The 23,896-nt window shown below is 31.0% G+C and overlaps 1 protein-coding gene and 2 long non-coding RNA genes across 6 annotated transcripts in view; 1 reads left to right on the forward strand and 2 right to left on the reverse strand.

Moving 5' to 3' along the window:
• LOC143238971 (uncharacterized) overlaps positions 1-1,113 on the reverse strand; it is a 101,275-nt gene extending 100,162 nt beyond the window's left edge. The window contains exon 1 of one of the 2 annotated variants that reach the window (XR_013020873.1): positions 671-1,113. This is a non-coding gene — a long non-coding RNA (uncharacterized LOC143238971). The remainder of the gene's footprint in view (positions 1-670) is intronic. The other variant, XR_013020872.1, reaches the window with a different exon arrangement.
• The window catches only part of LOC143238854 (uncharacterized), a 209,688-nt gene that overhangs the window by 19,585 nt on the left and 166,207 nt on the right, over positions 1-23,896 (forward strand). The window contains exon 1 of one of the 3 annotated variants that reach the window (XM_076479465.1): positions 3,681-3,817. The exons of the other annotated variants lie outside the window; for them this stretch is intronic. The gene's annotated coding sequence lies outside the window, so the exon portion shown is untranslated. Of the gene's footprint in view, positions 1-3,680; positions 3,818-23,896 lie in introns of those variants that run through there. 3 annotated transcript variants of the gene reach the window in all.
• LOC143239013 (uncharacterized) lies at positions 14,715-23,151 on the reverse strand. The gene is made up of 3 exons (XR_013020907.1): positions 23,063-23,151; positions 20,241-20,432; positions 14,715-15,752 (listed from the first exon to the last, which is right to left on the reverse strand). It is a non-coding gene; the product is annotated as an uncharacterized LOC143239013 (long non-coding RNA).

Here is a 23,896-nt window from a genome sequence, read left to right on the forward strand (position 1 = left end):
ATCAAGTCTTATATTTTATTCTAAACATCAACGCACCATTGGATAAAATTGTAACAATAATTAAAACAATGATTATTCAGTGTAACATATAGAATATCTTGTGACAATCAATATATCATAGAAGTTGATATATTGTATAACAAAAATCGGATATTTTGTAACAGCTATAGTCCTTGATATCAAGTCTTATGTAACCTAAAAATGAAAATGACGTATTGTAAAAACAACAATCTTTATATTAAAACTGATATAACTTAAAACTAAAGTAAGCCATGTTGTAACAGCAAAAGTTCTCGATATCAAACCTCATATATAATTTAAAACTGAAAGTGACTTCCTGTGACGATATGAGTCCTTCTATCAAAACTAACGTAATTAAAAAAACAGATTTTTTTTATAGTTAATTTGACCAAAACCAAAAATTTTGCTCCACTAAATTTAAATTAATAGAGTTTGAAATGCACAACTAAAACCACAAAGGACAGTAATGTGAAAAAAATCTTTATAACACTTGTTCAAAATAATAACCGTTTAATTGACTTATCAAAAACTATCGTTTATGTAATTAAAATTAATAAAAAACACCCCAAAAAGTAATAGACCTGTCTATGTCTTTATCAGTGAAAAACGTTAGTTTTTGTTTTACATTAATATAATGAAAAGGACTTACGTTTTGAAATGAAGTCTCTGAGTGTTTCTGTAAGGTGTTTAACATATCACACTTATTCATCAACTGGAAAAAAAAACAAAATGTAAAAAGAAGAGAAAAACTACACTGTCAGGTGTAAGTTAAATAAGCCGTAATTCTAGCATATGATAATTTACGGAACTTCAACTTGTAATTTGTATTACAAGTGAGATGGGATACGATTAATAGCCTTTTCAAGCTACCATGACATAGAATGTTTGAAAATAGTTCCTTTTCTTCTTTTTTTGTGATATATTCTTGGTTTTTGGTTACCTGGCTTCCACTTACTTGTTGGAATAGACGGCCATTTTGTTGCGGAGTGATACAGTGATGACGCTGGTCTCGAAATGACACTCATAAATAAGTTTGTGATACCGGCAGCCATGACACATCTCGATTTATAAATGTACAGACAAACTGATGGATAGATAGAGAAATAATTTACATATTCTATTCTTTAAATACTTTTATTTTCATATATCTATACATATATGTATATATAGTTACGCATAGAAAAAATATGTACGTAATTTTGTCACAGGGATACTTTCTTTTTAACTGCTATGTTTTTCGGTTACACTGCAGTTAGAATGACGAAAGTTAAAAGCACTTCAAAGTCAACGTAACAGAGATTTTGACAGAGAAATATAACCTTGTAAAGGACGTTATTTGAATAAAATTCTCTATCTGTTTATCGCGTGTTCTCGATATTTAAAATAATCAAAAGGATATTCGTTATTCGAATATTTTACTAATAGTTTACTAACTAAATAGAATGTTAAGATAAGGAAAGATAGATGATGCATAACGTAGGAGATATACAGGCATAAAAGTGATAAAAACATACAACATACAAAACATATTTTACCAAAATCAATATGTTTTAAAAACGTATCGAATTTGAAAAGAAAACCTCTACCACTTTATCTTCAAAAGAGCAACTTGTAACGAAACGTTTTGGACACAGTTTTCTCTTTTAAAGTAAATGACTATGTGTAACGAAACGTTTTCGGCACAGTTTTCTCTTTTAGAGTAAATGACTATGTGTAACGAAACGTTTTCGGCACAGTTTCTCTTTAAGAGTAAATGACTATTTGTTACGAAACGTTTTCGGCACAGTTTTCTCTTTTAAAGTAAATGACTATGTGTAACGAAACGTTTTCGGCACAGTTTTCTCTTTTGGAATAAATACATATTTGTAACGAAACGTTTTCGGCACAGTTTCTCTTTAAGAGTAAATGCAACTAGTGGCGAATAGTAAGGCTCTAAAGAATATGTAATTACAATGATACATATAGATATATTTATTTTGTCAGAAACATTTTGCACTATTAATACATTATTTACAAACAAATACTTCGCTACAGCTTTGGCTTTATACATTTTACTTATCAGTTTACTTATATTCTGTAAATATTCAAACAAAACGTTTAATTTCTATCAATAAACAGCTTCAGTATCATGTATCATGCATCAACATGTCAGAAAATTTAGGATAGTAGAAACCAGTTAAAATTTAATGTATATACACTGCGTCATATACAATTAGTTTGAAGACTGCTAATAATTATCTATAGTTCTAAATGAATGTGAAGCTATTGATGTTTAAGTAAACGAAGCTTTAAACTTACGATGAGAATGGAAAAAAAAACAAGCAAACAAACCATAAGATTGTGCACGTGCTCTTTAAACCACACTGAGTTTGCTTCAACAATAAACTGAGATCGTTGTAGTTACGCCAACATATAAACGAAACATATACATACATATCTTAAATTGAAATGGGGCGGAAAAAACAAAAAGAACAAGCAACCAATTTTTGCGCATATCTTTTCTATCTCGCCCTGTCTTCTACAGTTGAAAACCACTTTCATTTATATTGATTACGATGGGTAAATGTCCCTCAGAGTAAATAATTTTTACAAAAAGTTCCCGTTCCCCATAACCAAGCCCGTGGAGAGTGATTGAATCATATTTTAACATACGTTTCTGGAAACAACAGCCACCGAGGTTACTTCGTAATACGGTTTTAGTGAATTTCCCGAAGTGATATTAATACGATAAAGCGCATTAAAGGTAATTTTTCTAGCAGTCAGTATTACCAAATGTATCTAAGTGTGTTTTATTTATGAGGTGTTTTTAAATGCATACGCTTATGGGTATGTTTATACAGAATTGCAACTTCCTACTTATATGATTTTTAATAGTATTGTTACATGGTATGAATACATTACAACGCTGCTATTCATAAACTACCCAGTATCCGTATTCACAACACTGTTTCTACTTAATTCAACACCGTGAGAAAATACGATTAACAAATATATGCGATAAAAATATGAAATACAATAACAAACAACAAAGATGTTAACATTTCAAAGCTGTTACGTGAAATGTAAGACTGTTAAAAGCGACATCTAAATATTTCAATTAGACGCGATTTATTTGTAGCTTTTATTATTATTATCTTACAAATTGCGGGGGTTTATAAAAAAAAGAACATTTATATACCCTATTAACGAGATGTAACACATATGAGATGCTACAATAGATATTTCGAACGAAGCGTCTACAACAAGTCTATTCATGAAGTGCGTTCTAGAAGTGTCCTAATCATATTATTTTATCATATCAACTGAACTTTGCTCTTAACATTTCCGTGATAAATTATAATGAAGTTCTCCCTTTTGACAGTTCTAGCTGCTATAGTGAAAAACAAATAAACAACAACAAAAAAAGACATGGTTCTCTACCAACAAGCTTCAAGAAATCCTGGACAGAGCTCGGGTACCACATTTTTGTCAAAAAATGAGCAGTTTTAATTAACTGGTACCATTTAGTTCAACAACCGCAAAAAAAAATATTCTGTTAAGTTTTCAACCATCCGAAGAATATTATTGTATTTTGTTCTTTTCGACCCTTTCCCGAAATAGTTCCGGGCGTTTCACAGTCTGTTCTGCCGCTCTAGACCTCACTGCAACTGGCTCTTTGGAGCGGTTGTACTCACTTAGAAAGTGACACTAGCAAGATGAACGGTAAGCGAAGCTAACGGGCATATTGCGTTTTCTTCGCGAATGGTTTTGTGGTTGAAGACAGTGTAATCCAACATCCAAATGAAATTTCGTAGAGGTAAGAAGCACATTATTCTGTTCACTTACGTGGCGACGAAACGCTGTTTATTTAAAGTTATTAAAAATCGGCTAGCCAATACAAGGTTTAAGGCTAAAAATATCGTGGATAACGAGGGCCCGCAAATTATGAATCACTGCACTATAATCGTTTTAGGTTTTGGTTTTCACATGTAATATTTTAATGAAATTCTGTATATTATGGTCATTTTGTACACTGTATAGAATTCATTTCATTAATGTATAAGTTTCTGTCTCTGATCAGAAATTATTAATAATGAATAACTTAGTACAGTTATTTATCTATATTTTACTAATTATTGACTTGGTGTTAGCTTCAAGAATGAGATTCGGTTTTTAATAAATTATATTAATATGACTGGTGTGAATATTGTAAGCCAGTTCTTAAAGTATAATAATAATGAAATCGAGTGTAAATAATGGTAATTAAGTTTAGGTGTGAATAATGATAAAGAGATGACTGAAAAACTCGTGTGTGAATAATGATGAGGTGCTAAGAAATTCAAGTGTGAATAATGATAATTAGGTGACTCAGAAATTCAGATGTGAATAATGATAAAAAGGTGACTAAGAAATTCAAGTGTGAATAATGATAATAAGGTGACTAAGAAATTCAAGTGTGAATAATGATAATTAGGTGACTAAGAAATTCAGATGTGAATAATGATAATTAGGTGACTAAGAAATTCAGATGTGAATAATGATAATTAGGTGACTAAGAAATTCAGATATGAATAATGATAATAAGGTGATTAAGAAATTCAGATGTGAATAATGATAATTAGGTGACTAAGAAATTCAGATGTGAATAATGATAATTAGGTGACTAAGAAATTCAGATGTGAATAATGATAATTAGGTGACTAAGAAATTCAGATATGAATAATGATAATAAGGTGACTAAGAAATTCAGATATGAATAATGATAATAAGGTGACTAAGAAATTCAGATATGAGTAATGATAATAAGGTGACTAAGAAATTCAAGTGTGTATAATAGTAACGAGCTACTGGTTTCTTAGTTTTAACTGACGATATATATCATAAAGCAGAACATAAAATACTGTTATTGTACTTGTTATTTTTGAATGGAATTGTTCACTGTACTCTAATAAATACGGTCTAATGTCAGGTTTCATCAGACAGATTTGTAACATTTATCGAAATGTATAAATCCCTCCAGTATGCATTACAAGTTTTTCTTGAATCTCTCGTATTTTTATAAACTTAAAATTTAATAGAGCTAGCGATGAGCTCGTGCTTCAATAGAAAAATCTTACTTTTGTAATTCTTTTAAAATAAATTATTTAGTGTTTGATTTTTATACAAAAAATGAATGAAATAGTTCAATACCTTTCCTATCGGGTAACCGGGTATTAGCGTATTTGAAGAACAACAGGTACATATACTTTAACAGATAAACAAACACATATTTCAAAATATACATTCAATACCCATTGCTGCCTAAAGCACCAATGTCTAAATAATGTAGCTGTTTTGATTTTAATTACTGTTTATTGTTGTTTAATTTTTATTCTTCTGTACCAAGAGACAATTTACATAATAAGTACTGGACATTTCCTGGTAAATGCTTTAATCTTACAGACACATTCGTGTTTCGCTAAGCTACTAACGTGTCTGTAAATGATAAGAAAAAAACACACACTCAGGTAACCAAAATGAATAAATGTGATATTAGGTTTTCGATGCTTGACGCTTTTCAAATGTTTATGATCTACATGACAGTTTCATAGTCTATATGAGTTTATGACACGCGATGAAGGACCTATTGTTACTACCACCACTGCTGTTTTCTCTGAGTCACCCAACACTAAGACATAAAACCTCTTTACATGTTCGATATTTTTTCAATAAGAATGAAACACAATAAACACAAAAAATCAATTTCATTTTTTCTGTCTTACAGTTATCCAATGTAAAACAACTTTCCTAAATAGTAATAATAATTAATCCCGGATGTCAGACATCTCATAATTAGGCCTACCGTTTAGCTAACCGTAATCATGCGTTACACAAAACTGCCATGTGCATGAAAAATATTTTACATCGATATTTGAAATTGACATTAAATAGATATATATTTGTAATGACTCGCTTCTCTGACGAGTACAGAAATAAATATATGAACTGAACGAAACTAGATGTCCGAAACGATTCCATTCCCCTACTTGAAATTCACGCTGGTTTTATAATAAAACTTCGCGTGATTCACTTATCGTAAGAATTTTACAGTTTCAAACCAATTGGGCGTTGGATGAGTTGTTCTCTACGTGACCAGCGCAAAAGAAAGAGTGACGTGTACACTAACTGAGAAGGTCTAATCCCCATACGTTCAAGAAGGTTTAAACCCCATACGTTCAAGAAAAACGATCTCTTCTCCCTCTGTATTTATATGTCTTCATTTCCTGCACTAAAATGATAAAGCAAAAAACAAAAAACAAGATCGCTAGGTAAAACCTGTTAAGCTTGCTGCTTATAAGAACGGATGCACGTGTAAGATTACCTTCATAGGAACCTCTATCTCATAATAGATTTGAATTTTAAGGTTTCTGTTTAAAATTCTAATGGGGAAATATATTAGGATGTTACCTAATTTTCTATGTGTATATATTATAATATTACCTAATTTTCCATGTGTATATTATAATATTACCTAATTTTCCATGTGTATATTATAATATTATCTAATTTTCCATGTGTATATTATAATATTACCTAATTTTCCATGTGTATATTATAATATTACCTAATTTTCCATGTGTATATTATAATATTACCCAATTTTCCATGTGTATATTATAATATTACCTAATTTTCCATGTGTATATTATAATATTACCTAATTTTCCATGTGTATATTATAATATTATCTAATTTTCCATGTGTATATTATAATATTATCTAATTTTCCATGTGTATATTATAATATTACCTAATTTTCTATGTGTATACTATAATATTACCTAATTTTCTAAGTGTATATTATAATATTACCTGATTTTCCATGTGTATATTATAATATTACCTAATTTTCCATGTGTGTATATTATAATATTACCTAATTTTCAATGTGTGTATATTATAATATTACCTGATTTTCCATGTGTATATTATAATATTACCTAATTTTCTATGTGTATATTATAATATTACCTAATTTTCCATGTGTATATTATAATATTACCTAATTTTCCATGTGTATATTATAATATTACCTAATTTTCTGGTAAAACTTGACAATCCCTATTAATTCTCAAAGATGAGTAATAGTAATAAACTTCCTGTTTTGGGATTGACTCCAATGTTTCATTTTTATTTTCTAAAGATTCTGTAAAAGTAATACTTAACGTATAGTACATACAAGTAAAGATAAAACACACAGCACACAAAATTGTACTGTTAAATACGACAACTTGTGACATTCAGTGTATACTATTAAAGGTGACAGCATTTGATATTCAGTATGTATAGTTAGTGTTGACAAATCTATATAATTAATATATATTATAGAGTTGATAATACTTGATACTCAGTACATACTATTAAGGTAGTACATATATTGATATTCAATGTTCTGTTAAATTAGTACATATATTGATATTCAGAATGTTCTGTTAAAGTAGTACATATATTGATATTCAGTATGCACTCTTAATGTAATACATATACTGATATTCGGTATGTACTATTAATGTAATACATATACTGATATTCAGTATGTTCTGTTAAAGTACGTCATATACTGATATTCAGTATGTTCTGTTAAAGTACTTCATATATTGATATTCTGTATGTTCTGTTAATGTAATACATATACTGATATCACTATGTGACATAAATTTTGTTCCAGAATAGTATGTGTTATTTCTTAATTGCTTATGTTGTAAAAGTACAGAAAATGACCATTATTCCCTTCAAACTTTGCTTTTGTGACCTGGATAATGAAATACACAGAAAATTAACCTATTTTCTGTGTTAAAACGGGCAAATTTGCACATTTTCATTTACATAAGGTCTGAATAAAACAACATATGAATCAAGATTTACGTGTATTTATACTAAAGTTATACAAAAATGTTTAGAAGCGAATAGTTTTTCGATATTTATGACTGTAATATAAATCACTTTCACGTGTCAGACCTCAAATACAGTCTCCCATCATGTTTTCATTATACGCTCCCAGATCACAAAAGCAAAGTTTGAAGAGAAAAATAGGTCTTTTCCGTTTACTTTAGGCATAAGCAATTGGGAAATAACACTTTCTGTCCAGGAACAAGAAAAAGTAAAAATTTTGTTACATAGTGTATTCAGTATGTACTATTAATCTAATACGTAAAATTGATATTCAGTATGTAGTGTTAGTGTAATACATATATTGATATTCAGTATGTAGTGTTACTGTAATACATATCCTGATATTCAGTATGTAGTGTTACTGTAATACATATATTGATATTCAGTATGTAGTGTTACTGTAATACATATACTGATATTCAGTATGTAGTGTTAATGTAATATATATATTGATATTCAGTATGTAGTGTTACTGTAATACATGTCCTGATATTCAGTATGTAGTGTTACTGTAATACATATACTGATATTCAGTAAGTAGTATTAATGTAATATATATATTGATATTCAGTATGTAGTGTTACTGTAATACATATATTGATATTCAGTATGTAGTGTTAATGTAATACATGTCCTGATATTCAGTATGTAGTGTTAATGTAATACATATATTGATATTCAGTATGTAGAGTTAATGTAATACATATACTGATATTCAGTATGTAGTGTTAATGTAATACATATATTGATATTCAGTATGTAGTGTTAATGTAATACATGTCCTGATATTCAGTATGTAGTGTTAATGTAATACATGTCCTGATATTCAGTATGTAGTGTTAATGTAATATATATACTGATATTCAGTATGTAGTGTTACTGTAATACATGTCCTGATATTCAGTATGTGGTGTTACTGTAATACATATATTGATATTCAGTATGTAGTGTTACTGTAATACATGTCCTGATATTCAGTATGTAGTGTTACTGTAATACATATATTGATATTCAGTATGTAGTGTTAATGTAATACATGTCCTGATATTCAGTATGTAGTGTTAATGTAATACATGTCCTGATATTCAGCATGTAGTGTTAATGTAATACATATATTGATATTCAGTATGTAGTGTTACTGTAATACATATCCTGATATTCAGAATGTAGTGTTAATGTAATATATATATTGATATTCAGTATGTAGTGTTACTGTAATACATATCCTGATATTCAGTATGTAGTGTTAATGTAATATATATATTGATATTCAGTATGTAGTGTTACTGTAATACATATACTGATATTCAGTATGTAGTGTTACTGTAATACATATACTGATATTCAGTATGTAGTGTTAATGTAATATATATACTGATATTCAGTATGTAGTGTTAATGTAATACATATATTGATATTCAGTATGTAGTGTTACTGTAATACATATATTGATATTCAGTATGTAGTGTTACTGTAATACATGTCCTGATATTCAGTATGTAGTGTTACTGTAATACATATATTGATATTCAGTATGTAGTGTTACTGTAATACATGTCCTGATATTCAGTATGTAGTGTTACTGTAATACATATATTGATATTCAGTATGTAGTGTTAATGTAATACATGTCCTGATATTCAGTATGTAGTGTTAATGTAATACATGTCCTGATATTCAGTATGTAGTGTTAATGTAATACATATATTGATATTCAGTATGTAGTGTTAATGTAATACATATACTGATATTCAGTATGTAGTGTTAATGTAATACATGTACTGATATTCAGTATGTAGTGTCAATGTAATACGTGTCCTGATATTCAGTATGTAGTGTTAATGTAATACATGTCCTGATATTCAGTATGTAGTGTAATAATGTATTGATATTCAGTATGTAGTGTTAATCCTGATATTCAGTATGTAGTGTTAATGTAATAGTGTCAATGTATGTCCTGATATTCAGTATGTAGTGTTAATGTAATACGTGTCCTGATATTCAGTATGTAGTGTTAATGTAATACATATACTGATATTCAGTATGTAGTGTTAATGTAATACATATACTGATATTCAGTATGTAGTGTTAATGTAATACATATACTGATATTCAGTATGTAGTGTTAATGTAATACATATACTGATATTCAGTATGTAGTGTTAATGTAATACATATACTGATATTCAGTATGTACTGTTAAAGTTGTACCTATGTGATGACTTGTATTATTTGTGTTATCAAACGTTGTGTTTTGCTTTTCGTTATTTGAAACTAAGGGTCAAAAATAGATTATAATTGAGAATAGAATTTGAAAGTATAAATAAAAGTATATTTTAGGCCTAGCATGGTCAAGCGCGTAAGGCGTGCGACTCGTAATCCGAGGGTCGCGGGTTCGCGCCCGCGTCGCGTTAAACATGCTCGCCCTTTCAGCCGTGGGGGCGTTATAATGTGACGGTCAATCCCATTATTCGTTGGTAAAAGAGTAGCCCAAGAGTTGGCGGTGGGTGGTGATGACTAGCTGCCTTCCCTCTAGTCTTACACTGCTAAATTAGGGACGGCTAGCGCAGATAGCCCTCGAGTAGCTTTGTGCGAAATTCCAAAACAAACAAAAGTATATTTTACCGGTTCACATGTAATATATATACACATAAAGCAATGATAATTGATTTCAGTCACTGTAATATGCATATTTTTGTAAGCGACATGTAAACTGTTGGAAACTCCAAGCTGTATAAGTTATACGTAAACTAACTGATAAAGCAAGCCGTGTAAACTAAATATAAGCTACTTGATAACTCCAAGCCGGGTGAGTTATGTGTAAATATAACATAATTCCTTCAAAATGCATATATTCGTAGTTGAGAATGGTCAGGTTTTTCCAGGAAGAAACTGAGGTGTTAACCATACGGTGTTATGTTCTGGGTGTTTTTATTATCATTCATATGATTTTTTTCCTTGTACAATTACATTTGATAATTCTGTTAATAATCAAAATTCGACAATAAGTGATGAATCAGAATATTTCTGTGAATATAATTTCTTAGGAGCTCGTAAATGTTTAATGCAACATTCGTGTTGTATAAACTTTTCTCTGTTCTGTGTGTTTGGGCGAAAGAATCTTTATTAAACCGTGTTTCTATGTAATATCTCACTCAGACGTATATAGGAAACAGCAGAACAATTTTATAAAGGTATATCTTACACTTCGCTGTTCGAATGCCTTTAATTCGTGCTTGACAAAACGTCGCATATCTTCATTTGTTTTAAATGGTTCACAGCACCCAATCCTTGTAGTTAAACATACTACTAGTCGTCTAGGCCTTTAACGGCTGAAACAGATTAAATTATTGTTAAAGCTTGCGTATGACAGATAAAATTCCGATCTGAAATGTGTTACACATAAACTTCTAATTCGAAACCCTTAATGGATAGATAAAAGCTGAAGAGTTATCTGTGACGGACAAAATAAAAGTGATAAATATAATGCTAACTGTTAGAGTATCCGGGAATTCGCTTAATATGTCGTAGTGCGGACAGTTATCAATATCTTTCTGATTATCACCGACTCTTTTGTTTTTCGTTAGCTTATTACTTGCTAAACAGTTAGGAAAATTTACTACACTTTGTCATTGCAATGAATATTTATAATTACAATAAATATTTCAAGTTGATCAACTACATCATTTAACCTTTTCACAATACAATATAAAAAAATAGAAATTATTAACTTTGTAGGCATAACAAAAATGATAGAATTGTTCTGAAAAAAACAGATAATTTTATTTATAATCTCCTGGAGTTTCGTGAAGTCGAATAAAAACATTTACAAAAATGATTGGTAATTGGTCAGAAAAAATGTGTTGACCGTTAAGATTAGAAATAAAACAAGATCTGTGGGTTATTCTAAGAAATTAAGTCTTAAAACCATGTTGTGACATATGTACAAATACAATTACAATATGGTTCATGTATATGCATAGCATAGCACCAATAATATGTCTGTAGGGCCAAATATCATTTAAACTACAACTTTTTCTGTTAATTACTGGACTCTAGTTACTAGTCACGTCATGAACAATATGACGTGAATGTTTTCTATTCAAGATTTGTGTGTAATAATTAGTACATTTTAATTATTCATCAAAATATTAAAACTACCACACCGGTTAAAAGTTTGACGTTTTAAGGACATTGTATCTAATTAAAGTTCCATTAATTAACTAATTATATCATTCATTTTTGCTTATTTGAGTTGAAAGTTTATCTGTTTATAATACCTGCCTTCCAATCCCGATGTGTGTGTGAAGCCTCTTGTGTGGCTTTGCCCTAAAAACTACCAACCAAATATTATGATTTCAATCAGTGGATTTCATTACTCAATTCATTCATGAAGTTTCATTACCTGCAAGATTTATCATTTTAAGTTCAGTGTAATCACTGAACTGAAAATGTTCATGCTTGATCAAACTTTCCCTAATCATGGATGTCCTCTTCCATCTCTTGATAGGGTTTTTTTCTGCACACATCGATTAATCTTCCGCAACCGGTAGGCAAACAGTAATCTGAATTGCACATTTTGATGACTAAAAACTTATTCTTGACAGCTTAGATTAATGCGCAGTCCTCACGCATCGAACACCGGGCCTAAAACCGTGGACAGTCAGCTAGATAGTGTTACAACACAGTTGTTCCACTGAAATGTTTATTTCTACTCTTGTTACGTGTACTTTCAAACGTAATTTGTCTTTTAATTGTTCTGAGAGGGATAACCTCAATCTACTAAGATAATGCTTCGTAAACGTAGCACGCGAACTATACTTTAGGATAAGTGTTTTTCAACGTCCACTCTGTTTTGAATCATTGTTTCGGAGAGTTGCACAAGATTCACTTTAGCATGTATGGAACATTGCGTTGAAATTTGTAATTCGTTTTATGTTATACAGTTTTGTTGTAACAGACTGTCTGTCTAAAAAATGGACACACCTTCTTCTTTCTTTGTTTACGTTTCGTTATCAAGTTAGAAATAATTTGGAACTGGTGTACGTTTTTTTGTAAACGTATTTAACTACTAAACGAAATGAAAGAAAACTGGAATAGTTATCGATATCAGTTTGGATTTTATCAATAAATAAAAGTTCATTATCGACTTTAGAATTACGACAGAGTTTAGAAACACATGTTCCTAAGCTGTTTATTCACCAAACAGCTGTTGGGTTCCATGAATTTGTTGCATGTTACACGGTCCACAATAACAGACGAGTCAGACAGAAATGTGTCATTATTCCAGTTAGTAATTATTCATGTTACACGGTCAGTAACAGAAATGTGTCAATATTAGAATTATTCCAGTCAGTAACTGCTGTTGGGTTCCATGAATTTGTTGCATGTTACACGGTCCACAATAACAGGCGAGTCAGACAGAAATGTGTCAATATTAGGATTATTCCAGTCAGTAACTGCTGTTGGATTCCATGAATTTGTTGCATGTTACACGGTCCACAATAACAGACGAGTCAGACAGAAATGTGTCAGTATTAGAATTATTCCAGTTAGTAACTGCTGTTGGGTTCCATAAATTTGTTGCATGTTACACGGTCTACAATAACTGACGAGTCATACGATAGAATACATCGACCTCTCTTGTAGTGGACTGAGTAAAAACATAATTTGAAGTTTCAAAATAAGACGTGTTTTACATCTACTTGAAAGCATTTGTAAGTACTTATTATAACATAAAGTGACTTATTTCATCAAATAGTAACGACTCATAAGACGCTCAATAAATCCAGATCAAGCTACCATTTCTAGTATACAGTAGGGTCGGTAAAGAAAAAACACTTTAATAAAATTATAGAAACAAATCGTGTTTTCTCCCTTACTTTATCTATTTATTTGTTTTTGTTTAATTTTGCGCAAAGCTACTCGAGGGCTATCTGCGCTAGTCGTCCCTAATTTAGCAGTGTAAGACTAGAGGAAAGGCAGCTAGTCATCACCACCCATCGTTAACTCTTGGGCTACTCTTTTACCAACGAATAGTGGGATTGATCGTAACATTATAACGCCCCCACGGTTGAAAGGGCGTGCATGTTTGGTGCAAGGTGGATTCGAACCTGCGACCCTCGGATTACGACACGAACGCCTTAACCCACCTGGCCATGCCGGACCCATTTATTTATTGTTATGCGCAAAGCTACACAATGAGCTATCTATGTCGTGCCTAGCACGAGTATCGAAACCCGGTTGTTAGTAGTGTAAACCATCAAAATTCCCGCTGAGCCACTGGAGAGTTAGATTCTCTGTCGAATATGAATTTTATTTCATGAAAGTAAATTTTGTTACGTATTCTTAATTACGGTTTTCCAGTTCGATATTTATCGAAATGTTTTGTAAGCGATGTTTCTCTATCAAGAAGATTTGTTAAGTAAAACAAGCAGTTAAAAAAATAAAAAGATCAATTACTTGTTTCATTTTTATCTGTCTATAGTTTTATGTCCGTTATTTCCAAGTTAATAATAATGATCTACAGCAGGTGATGTTTTACTGCTCCAACACCTTCATTCATCTCGATTAGAACAACACAAATAAAGATTGTGGCTACTTTGAGCAGTTTGGAACGTTGTGTTATAAGAAAACGTCATAGGTCCGGAATATAGGCTAAGATAGAGAATACCTCGCCACTCCAAAACTGAACATTTGTAGAATCGAATAAAATAAGATATACTTGAGAACATAGTTAAGCTGAAGTGAAATCAGCAATTCATTTTTAAACAGATAATTAAACGATTTATTTTTATCTTATTGAAACCTAAATTATTTTTTTAAAATAAAATAAATATATTTTGGTAACACATACAATAAGTACATTTAGGTACATGTTCTATAAAGTTATGATATTTTGAACACTGTATCTAACCTCAAACTCTGTTTTTTTTGTGACATACGTTATGTGTTTATGGAAAAACAAAACAGCATTAAATCCATTTTTTTTGCACAATAATTAAATATCTGAGTCTGATTATTCTCATATAAGAATAAGGTGTTTAGTGCTTATTAAAAGAAGCAATGAGTTATTCGGTAAAATAAGTATTGACAGGTAAACTTGCTCTGAAACGTAACAAAGTAATTTAATGTTAATGATGTAACTTTTAAACTCGATTCTCCACTTTTCTTCTCTTATTATTATTTAATTTCTTTGTTAATAAAATAATGAGCATTTTAACGAAATTCAAATATGTATCTCCGAAATTAGATTACTTGTGTTTCATTTAGCTACGATAATTGTAAGTGTAATTTAATTTTGTACGAAATAACTTAAAACATTTTACTTTTTGCCATATTTCACGAACTGCATAATGAGTATTTCTATCCATGAAGGCAATCTATCTACGAAGTCACTTTACGTAACTGGAATTAGAAACGTTGTGAGAAAAAGTTCAAAATACTTTCAAGGTAAAAAAAAAAGGATAATAAATCGCTGAATTTCGTTAACTATAAATTCAAACTGTGATGTTTCTTTATAATTTAACATAATTCATTTGTCTGTTTCATATCAGTTTAATATTCTACTTACTATACTGTTATAGTCATCATAACAAAAGTAACATACTCATTGAACGACAATATATAACCACAGCACTAGAAGTTATTCATTTTTAAGGCAAATTTGGTATATAAATAAAAATAATAACACTTACCTGTCAGTTGCGCTTGTATAAATATTTCAGATTATTCTTATTTTCAAGAGAAATATTTGACTTACAAATTCACCGACAGGTGGAAGATAAGAGCACACACACCCACACATGCGAATGGAACATCTGAAATAACATTTAAAACAAACACGTGACAATTAAGATTGAGGTGAAACAAGACTGGTGTCGTTATAATTCCTGATTTCTCACAAGTTTAAGTCTAGTATCTATAATTTGCATATATATACTTATTATAAGTTGATAATTACCTATAAATGGTTAATGCTTGTCCAGATTTATATCTGGCACTTGATTTATTGTAATTTAATTTTTTTACCTTTAAAGACGTCTAATAAAAACACAACCACATTTGTTATACTTCATACTAGATAATTTTGTTTGATTAAAGATATAGATCTTTGACATGGAAAACATTTTTATCCGTAGGCCCGGTATGGCCGGGTGGATAAGGCATTCGACTCGTAATCTAAAGGTCGCGGATTCGAATCCCCTTCACACCAAACACGCTCGCCCTTTCAGCCGTGGGGGGCTCCATAATGTAACGATTAATTCTACTGTTTGTTAGTAAAAGAGTATCCCAAGAATTGGCGATGGGTAGTGATGACTAGTTGCCTTCCCTTTAGTCTCACATTGCTAAATTAGGGACGGCTAGCGCAGATAGTCCTCGTGTAGCTTTGCGCAAAATTCAAAAACAAACCAAACCAAGTTGTGCAATGGTGTATATATATTGACTTGTAGCTTAATGTAAGATTTATACTTAACTAGAAACATTCCAACTCTAACATAATAGATACGTATACTTATCATGAGATCTTTATCTATTGATTATTTAATTTATTGTCGTTGACTGAATTTACAACTATATAAAATAGGGCTGTATTAAATAATACCTTATCTTTTATACTGTACGAGGAACTGTCTGAGACAACTTTATAAATTACACATTTTCTAAGTATTCTTAATGATAAAAATGAATCGCAAGGATTACTTGCTTTGCTTTTAAAAACACAAATTACAAGGATTACTTGCTTTGCCTTTAAAACACAAATTACAAGGATTAATTGCTTTGCCTTTAAAAACACAAATTACAAGGATTACTTGCTTTGCCTTTAAAAACACAAATTACAAGGATTAATTGCTTTGCCTTTAAAAACACAAATTACAAGGATTACTTGCTTTGAGCACTTTGTTATTTCATCAGGTTCTGCTATGTAATCTACACTTCAACAGAAAACTATAAACTATTAAGATGGGCTTTAATGGATTTGGCTAAAAGAGATTTTGTTGTGTATCACAATACATTTCGTAGTCAATTGAAATCGGGTAAATCAGTATAGATAAAACTGGATCCGAAATATTCATAATACAATTACTAGTAAAACCAACCAACGTTGTTATGTGAGGCATTAAAATGTAGGTTTCTCAGCATTACCAAGTTTGTGTCTTTTTCTGCAAAGCATCAAAGTGCGAGCTTTCGTTGCTAGAGGGCTCTGTAGTCGACATAGGCCGGACTAGCAGGATCTACCGTGACTGCTTCCAGGGCGAGTGAATCACCACCTTTCTATAATTCTCAGCGACGAATTGTCTCGTCGGTGAAGTCTACTACTGTGTTTTTTTCCCGCCTTCCCGCAGGGAACTGGCCCAGTCCGGTGATACGGTGAATACAGAATTATAATTATCACACGGCATTACAATGACCAACCTTCTGGCGTTCAGCGCAGCTTGGGTTTCCTATGTGTAAGATGCTACGGTGTAATGTAGGAACGTGAGACAGAGCACTAGCCCGCATTCATTGAATTCAACCATACAATCAGTATAAGTCCTACTCTATAATCAAGCTGGATATTTCGGTTTTTAAAAGCTATCGATACACGATTACTGGTCCACTGCCTGGCTTGATAGCTACAAGCTCAGGATAAAACCGGGATTGGAGTTAAGCCACAAGTAGAAATTGCACGACTTCCTTAACGACTTTAACAATTATACGTTTAGAGACATCACGTTAGCAGAAAGTAGGTAAAAAAAGAACGAAAAGGCTATGCTAAAAACAGAAATTAAGTCTCTCCATGCAGTCAAGCGTATCTACATGAATAAATTCATAAACCACTGATAGCAGGGTTAGGTGTATCCAAAGCTCGCTGAATATGTTCTCCTCAATCTATACAAAAAATAAGTTTAAAGTTTTAGTTATTGGCTCAACGTCAAATATGTTATCTTAAAACTCTGAAAACCAGATATCGGTGGATTGATAGCTCATTGTGTAGCGTCATGGTTAATATAGAACGAAACAGTGTATAATCACCTTGAATTTAGTTTCCTGTATCTATATAAATAACCCAATAATGCTCCTAAGTAAACTGGGGAATAACAATATTTCAACGTCGTTAAATAACCCAATAATGTCTTCAAGTAGACTGGGGAATAACAACATTTCAACGTCGTTAAATAACCCAATAATGTCTTCAAATAGACTGGGAACTAAAAATATTTCAACGTCGTTAAATAACCCAATAATGTCCTCATATAGACTAGGGAACTAAAAATATTTCAACGTCGTTAAATAACCCAATAATGTCCTCATATAGACTAGGGAATAACAATATTTCAACGTCGTTAAATAACTCAATAATGTTTTCAAGTAGACTGGGGAATAACATCATTTTAACGTCGTTAAATAACCCAATAATGTTTTCAAGTAGACTGGGGAATAACAATATTTCAATGTCGTTAAATAACCCAATGATGTTTTCAAGTAGACTGGGGAATAACAATATTTCAACGTCGTTAAATAACCCAATAATGTCCTCATATAGACTAGGGAATAACAATATTTCAACGTCGTTAAATAACTCAATAATGTCCTCATATAGACTAGGGAATAACAATATTTCAATGTCGTTAAATAACCCAATAATGTCCTCATATAGACTAGGGAATAACAATATTTCAACGTCGTTAAATAACTCAATAATGTCCTCATATAGACTAGGGAATAACAATATTTCAATGTCGTTAAATAACTCAATAATGTCCTCATATAGACTAGGGAATAACAATATTTCAATGTCGTTAAATAACCCAATAATGTTCCCAAGTGGACTGGGGAATAACAATATTTCAACGTCATTAAATGACCCAGTAATATTCACAATTATACTGGTGGATTACTGTACTGTTTTAATTTACTTATATTGTCTTTTACTGTTAGTTGGTTTCTTTATATTTTTGACTTTTAAGTTTCATACCATACCATTTTTTGCTTTAATTTTCAACATATTTTATAAATACAAACACAATTAAAATTTGTTCTGAAAAACACATGGAATAATCTATGAGACAAATTGAAAGCATCTGACAGGTGTAAATTAATAACAGGAAAATAATATTCATGATTTTTGTTTTCTGTAACAAATTAGAATGTGACAACATTGAAAGTGATGTATGGCATAATAGACAAAGAAACAAGACAACGACGTGTTTTAAAAACCTTCCATGAACGCACTAGAACAGTATTGTAAACGAATTACTATTTCTGTAAGCACCACCTGTTGTTACAAATCCTTTGCTTCCAAGTAAATTTTTTTTTAGTATCACTATAGCGTTTGGTTATTTAACATCTCAACTGTCGTGTAAGTTGCATACATCTGTCTAGGAAAACAGTAGCATTTGGAAAATATACAATGATACTTTGTCGGTACCTTAATCTTTGTATGCACATTAGTAAAGTTGCTTTACTTGTGTTATAGGCATGTAGCTTAAACACTAACATCATATAAAGCAGTACAAGACAACTTAGTTCTCGGTATCTTTGAACCATTTCGAACACCGAATGTTAATTGATACAGGAAATATTCGTGGGAAGGAATTCTTATAAGTATGAGACATTCTTATGGCTAAACTTATTTTACAACATAGAAATTATAATATATGTACAAAAGTTAAAGTGGTGATTGTTACTAAAAAAACAAACAAACAAACGAAACCAAAGACAACAACATACCAGAATTTCATTACATCCAAAGACGTATCTACAATTCACAGCTATGTCTCGAAGTGTGAGATATAAATTTAAACCAGGAAAAAAAAACCAACGTCAAAAGCAATGATTGAAAACCTCCATTTCAAATGAAGTCTGCATATTTTATGTTTTAAGTATAAACTGTTTTCTGGTTCCAGTGAAGCTCTTCATAAAGATGTGAATTTACATCTGGATGTAAACATTTAAGATACTCCATGGTTGAAGTGTTTCAAACTGTAACACAGGGATAAAGAAGTAAAGTTATTTAATGAAAGTTAGAATAATGGATTCTACTTACTATAAGTAAGAATGGTACATCAAATTAGCTACATTCTTTACCGACTGGACTTTCGGTTCTAATCTATATAGGTAGTGCGATTCTTTTTCAAGAAAATACATGAAAAATGCTTTTGAAACATATCCTAACAGTTTCCTACAAAACTTTCCAGAATTATAAACATTTCCAAAAATTATTGTGAAGGTAAAACATAAGGTAATAACAGAAATTGTAGAAGTTATGAACAGAAAAAAAAAACGTTTTAATTTTTATTTTCTTTAAAGTTAACAATTCATACATTGTTAGAGAAGCGATTCTCTCTCCATCCGCCAGGAAAACAGTGATGTAATTTGGTCTATTTAACATTTTCAAACCCAATAACAACTTGGGCAACTCGTCAACTAATTGACCAGGCCAGGGATTACAAAGATCAGGTATAAGTTCTTACTAATGAAGGGCAAACAATCATCAACACCCGCCGTCCATATGTCTACAATAAACCAAATAATGGAATTTATTGTCACTATTACGACAGTCCAAGCCTAGAACATCTAAATTTCATTATTTTATTTTTTTTGCATATAAGTTGTGTTATGTTGTTCTTGATTTTTACAATTTGACAGATTTTTAGAACGATTGCCCTTAAAATATTATAGCTCATATACGACATTAATACATGTGTTACAAATGAATGGAAATATATATCAATAGCACATGCTTTTTTCTACGTTCTGTAATACACCACTTGACGTGAACTTTCACTGACATAAACTTAACAGTTTCCACATTGCTAATTAAAAGATTTACTTAAATATCATGTACAGACAGTTATTAACGAGAATGTTTTTATGTTACCCAACACGGTATAGCTTGTAAAAACCATGTTTAATTTCATAAAATAAATCATTAATATTTAATTTGTTTACCCGGTGGTTAAGGCACTTGACTCATAAATCGAGGATCGCGGGTTCAAATCTCCGTCACACCAAACATGCTCGTCCTTTCAGCCGTGAAGGTGTTATAATGTGACGGTCAATCCCACTATTCGCTGGTAAAAGAGTGGCCCAAGAGTTGGCGATGGGTGGTGGTAACTAGCTGCCTTCCCTCTAGTCTTATACTGCTAAATTAGGGACGGATAGCGCAGATAGCTCTCGAGTAGCTCTGTGCGAAATTCAAAAACAAACCAAACCAATTTTTATAAGTATAATAGTACTGTCTGTTGTCTATATGAATATAATAGTTCTGTTTTTCTGCATAAATATAATAGTATTGTCTGCTGTATATAGAAATATAATAGTTCTGTCTGTTGTCTATATAAATATAATAATTCTGTTTTTTCTGTATAAATATAATAGTAATGTCTGTTGTCCATATAAATATAATAATTCTGTTTTTTCTGTAATGTCTGCTGTATATATAAATATAATAATAATGTCTGTTGTCTATATAAATATAATAGTTCTGTTTTTCTATATGAATATAATAGTAATGTCTGCTGTATATATAAATATAATAGTTCTGTTTGTTGTCTATATAAATATAACAGTACTTTCTTTTGTATGTTGTTTTGAGGTTATTTTGTGGGTGGTTTTGCGTTTTCTACAACTACTTCGTTCCCCGTTGGTGAACTTTTACCAAATTTAGCAAGAAGACACTGTTGGGTCCACGTGGAGATACAAGCAAAGTTGTGCTTCCACAATTTATGTTTTGCAGTTTTTATAGACGTTTTTTTTTCTTACAATTACTATACAGTTTTCACAGCTACGGGAAGAGGGAGGAGTTTTCTAAGTATTTTATTTCATGGTATTAATTGATCCGGTTACATATAAGGGAAGCGACTTTTCATGTCCTAAGATAATTTTTCATTAATCATAAATTTACGTAATTTCCGTTCAGAGTGGTAAAAATAATAACTTTTGACCAAAGCTAGATACCTTCACATATCAAAACTAAAAATCGACCTACTAATGAATATAGCTAACTTACTACCAAGTATTACGTTCCTTCTTCTAATGACAAGAAAGCATGTTTCATAAATTACGAAGGTTAACATGTTGTAAATCATATGACAATTTATAGAGAAATTTTAAGGGAATTATTGCTTTGTATATAGATACATTTTAACCAGAAAACTCGATCCTACCCACTGAGCACCTACTGCATAAATTCCAATTTTCAAAATATTTGGGGAAGTTATAATAGGAATTTCAGGCAGTTATTTATTAAATAAAAACACGAGGTATTTTCTTCTGATTAGAAAAGATATATATATATATATATATAAATTTTAAATTGCAACTAAAAATTACTGTGCGTATTTCGTTCTGTTTCTTAATTTCTCTACAAGACGCCCGTAGTGGCACAGCGGCACGTCTTCGCATTTACAACGCTGGAAAATAGATCTTGTATTCTCAAGACGGTTGAAATGGGTATTATTAAAACTTTAATTAAAATACAATGCAGAACAACGTTTTGACCTTTCTAGGTCAACTTCAGGTTAAGAAAGAGAGTTTACAAATTCTGTTTGTGAATTAACCTGAAGATGACCTAAGAAGGTCAACACGTTGTTCTGTATTGTATTTTAATAAAAGATTTAATACCCATACCAGTCGTCTTGAGAATACATTTCTACTTCAAGTTGGTTTCTCGTCATCATAAAGCCAGATCCTAATACTCTTGGTGGGCAGAGCACCGATAGCCCGTTGTGTATATTTGTGCTTTATTTCAAACCAACCACATTCATGTTGTCACTAAATAACTAAATACACTTTAATTATAAAAATACTGTTAACTTATTCTTTTGATGCAGTAGTGTCTTAACTTCGCTTCAAAGCTTCGATGACAAGTGTCACTTTAACCTTTTATTTTATGATGTGGATGATGTGCGTCAATTTGTAACTGGCAACTGATGCTACGTTATTACATTAACTGAACTTAAAATATTGTAGAAACAAATAATTTTATTATACACTGGGAGACACACGTATAAGAAAATATGTAAATATTTGAAAAATAAAAATGTGTCTTACATTTAAAGATAACAATTATTTCATAATTCCATAACACATATAATCGAGCACAACTGTTAACAACAACAACTAATACTTAGTACTTAGCCACCTAGGAAATGTGTCCAAGGTCTTTAATTTGGTAGTTCCCGCTAGATGTTCTTGTGCATAATTAAAGGCACAGGAACGTCTGTAAAAAAACGAATATAATAAATAACATTATAATTTAGTAGTGGAGTTTACAAGTAAAGAATTAGCCAAAGAAAAACCATCACAGTTGATTTCAAGAAATTCTAATAATATTTAATGACAGGTTACATTTGAAAATAAAAATAGATGATTCTCTCCCAACAATTTAAATATAATTCAAACAAAGCGATTACAAAAAAAAGCTAAACAATATTTAAAAAACGTTGACTATAATGTTATATATATATATATAATCTCACTAACCACATGTCGTCGTAAATTATTTGTATTGTTATCAATACAATCACACAGATCAAGTGATCTACACCAGCAATTGCTAAACATTTCACTACACACGAATAGTTGTTACAATATTAACTTACAAAGCATATGAATAAATATATAGTAACAACTGTTCGTGTGTAGTGGCATTTTATAATTTTAATAGTGATTTTATATAAAGAAATAAAAGGATCAGTGAAGTTACAGCAATATATGAATGTCCATACAGTCCAGAACTTGTTTTACAAATTAAGTTTGTTTATTTGTTTTTTGAATTTCGCACAAAGCTACTCCAGGGCTATATGTGCTAGCCTTCCGTAATTTAGCAGTGTAAATGTAAGACTAGAGGGTTGGCAGCTAGTCATCATATCACCACCCACCGCCAACTCTTGGGCTACTCCTTTACCAACGAATAGTGGGATTGAACGTAACATTATAACGCCCTCAAGCTAAAAGGACGAACATGTTTGGCGCA

The sequence above is a fragment of the Tachypleus tridentatus genome, chromosome 2, assembly GCF_004210375.1.
Source record: "Tachypleus tridentatus isolate NWPU-2018 chromosome 2, ASM421037v1, whole genome shotgun sequence".
Lineage (NCBI taxonomy): Eukaryota > Metazoa > Arthropoda > Merostomata > Xiphosura > Limulidae > Tachypleus > Tachypleus tridentatus.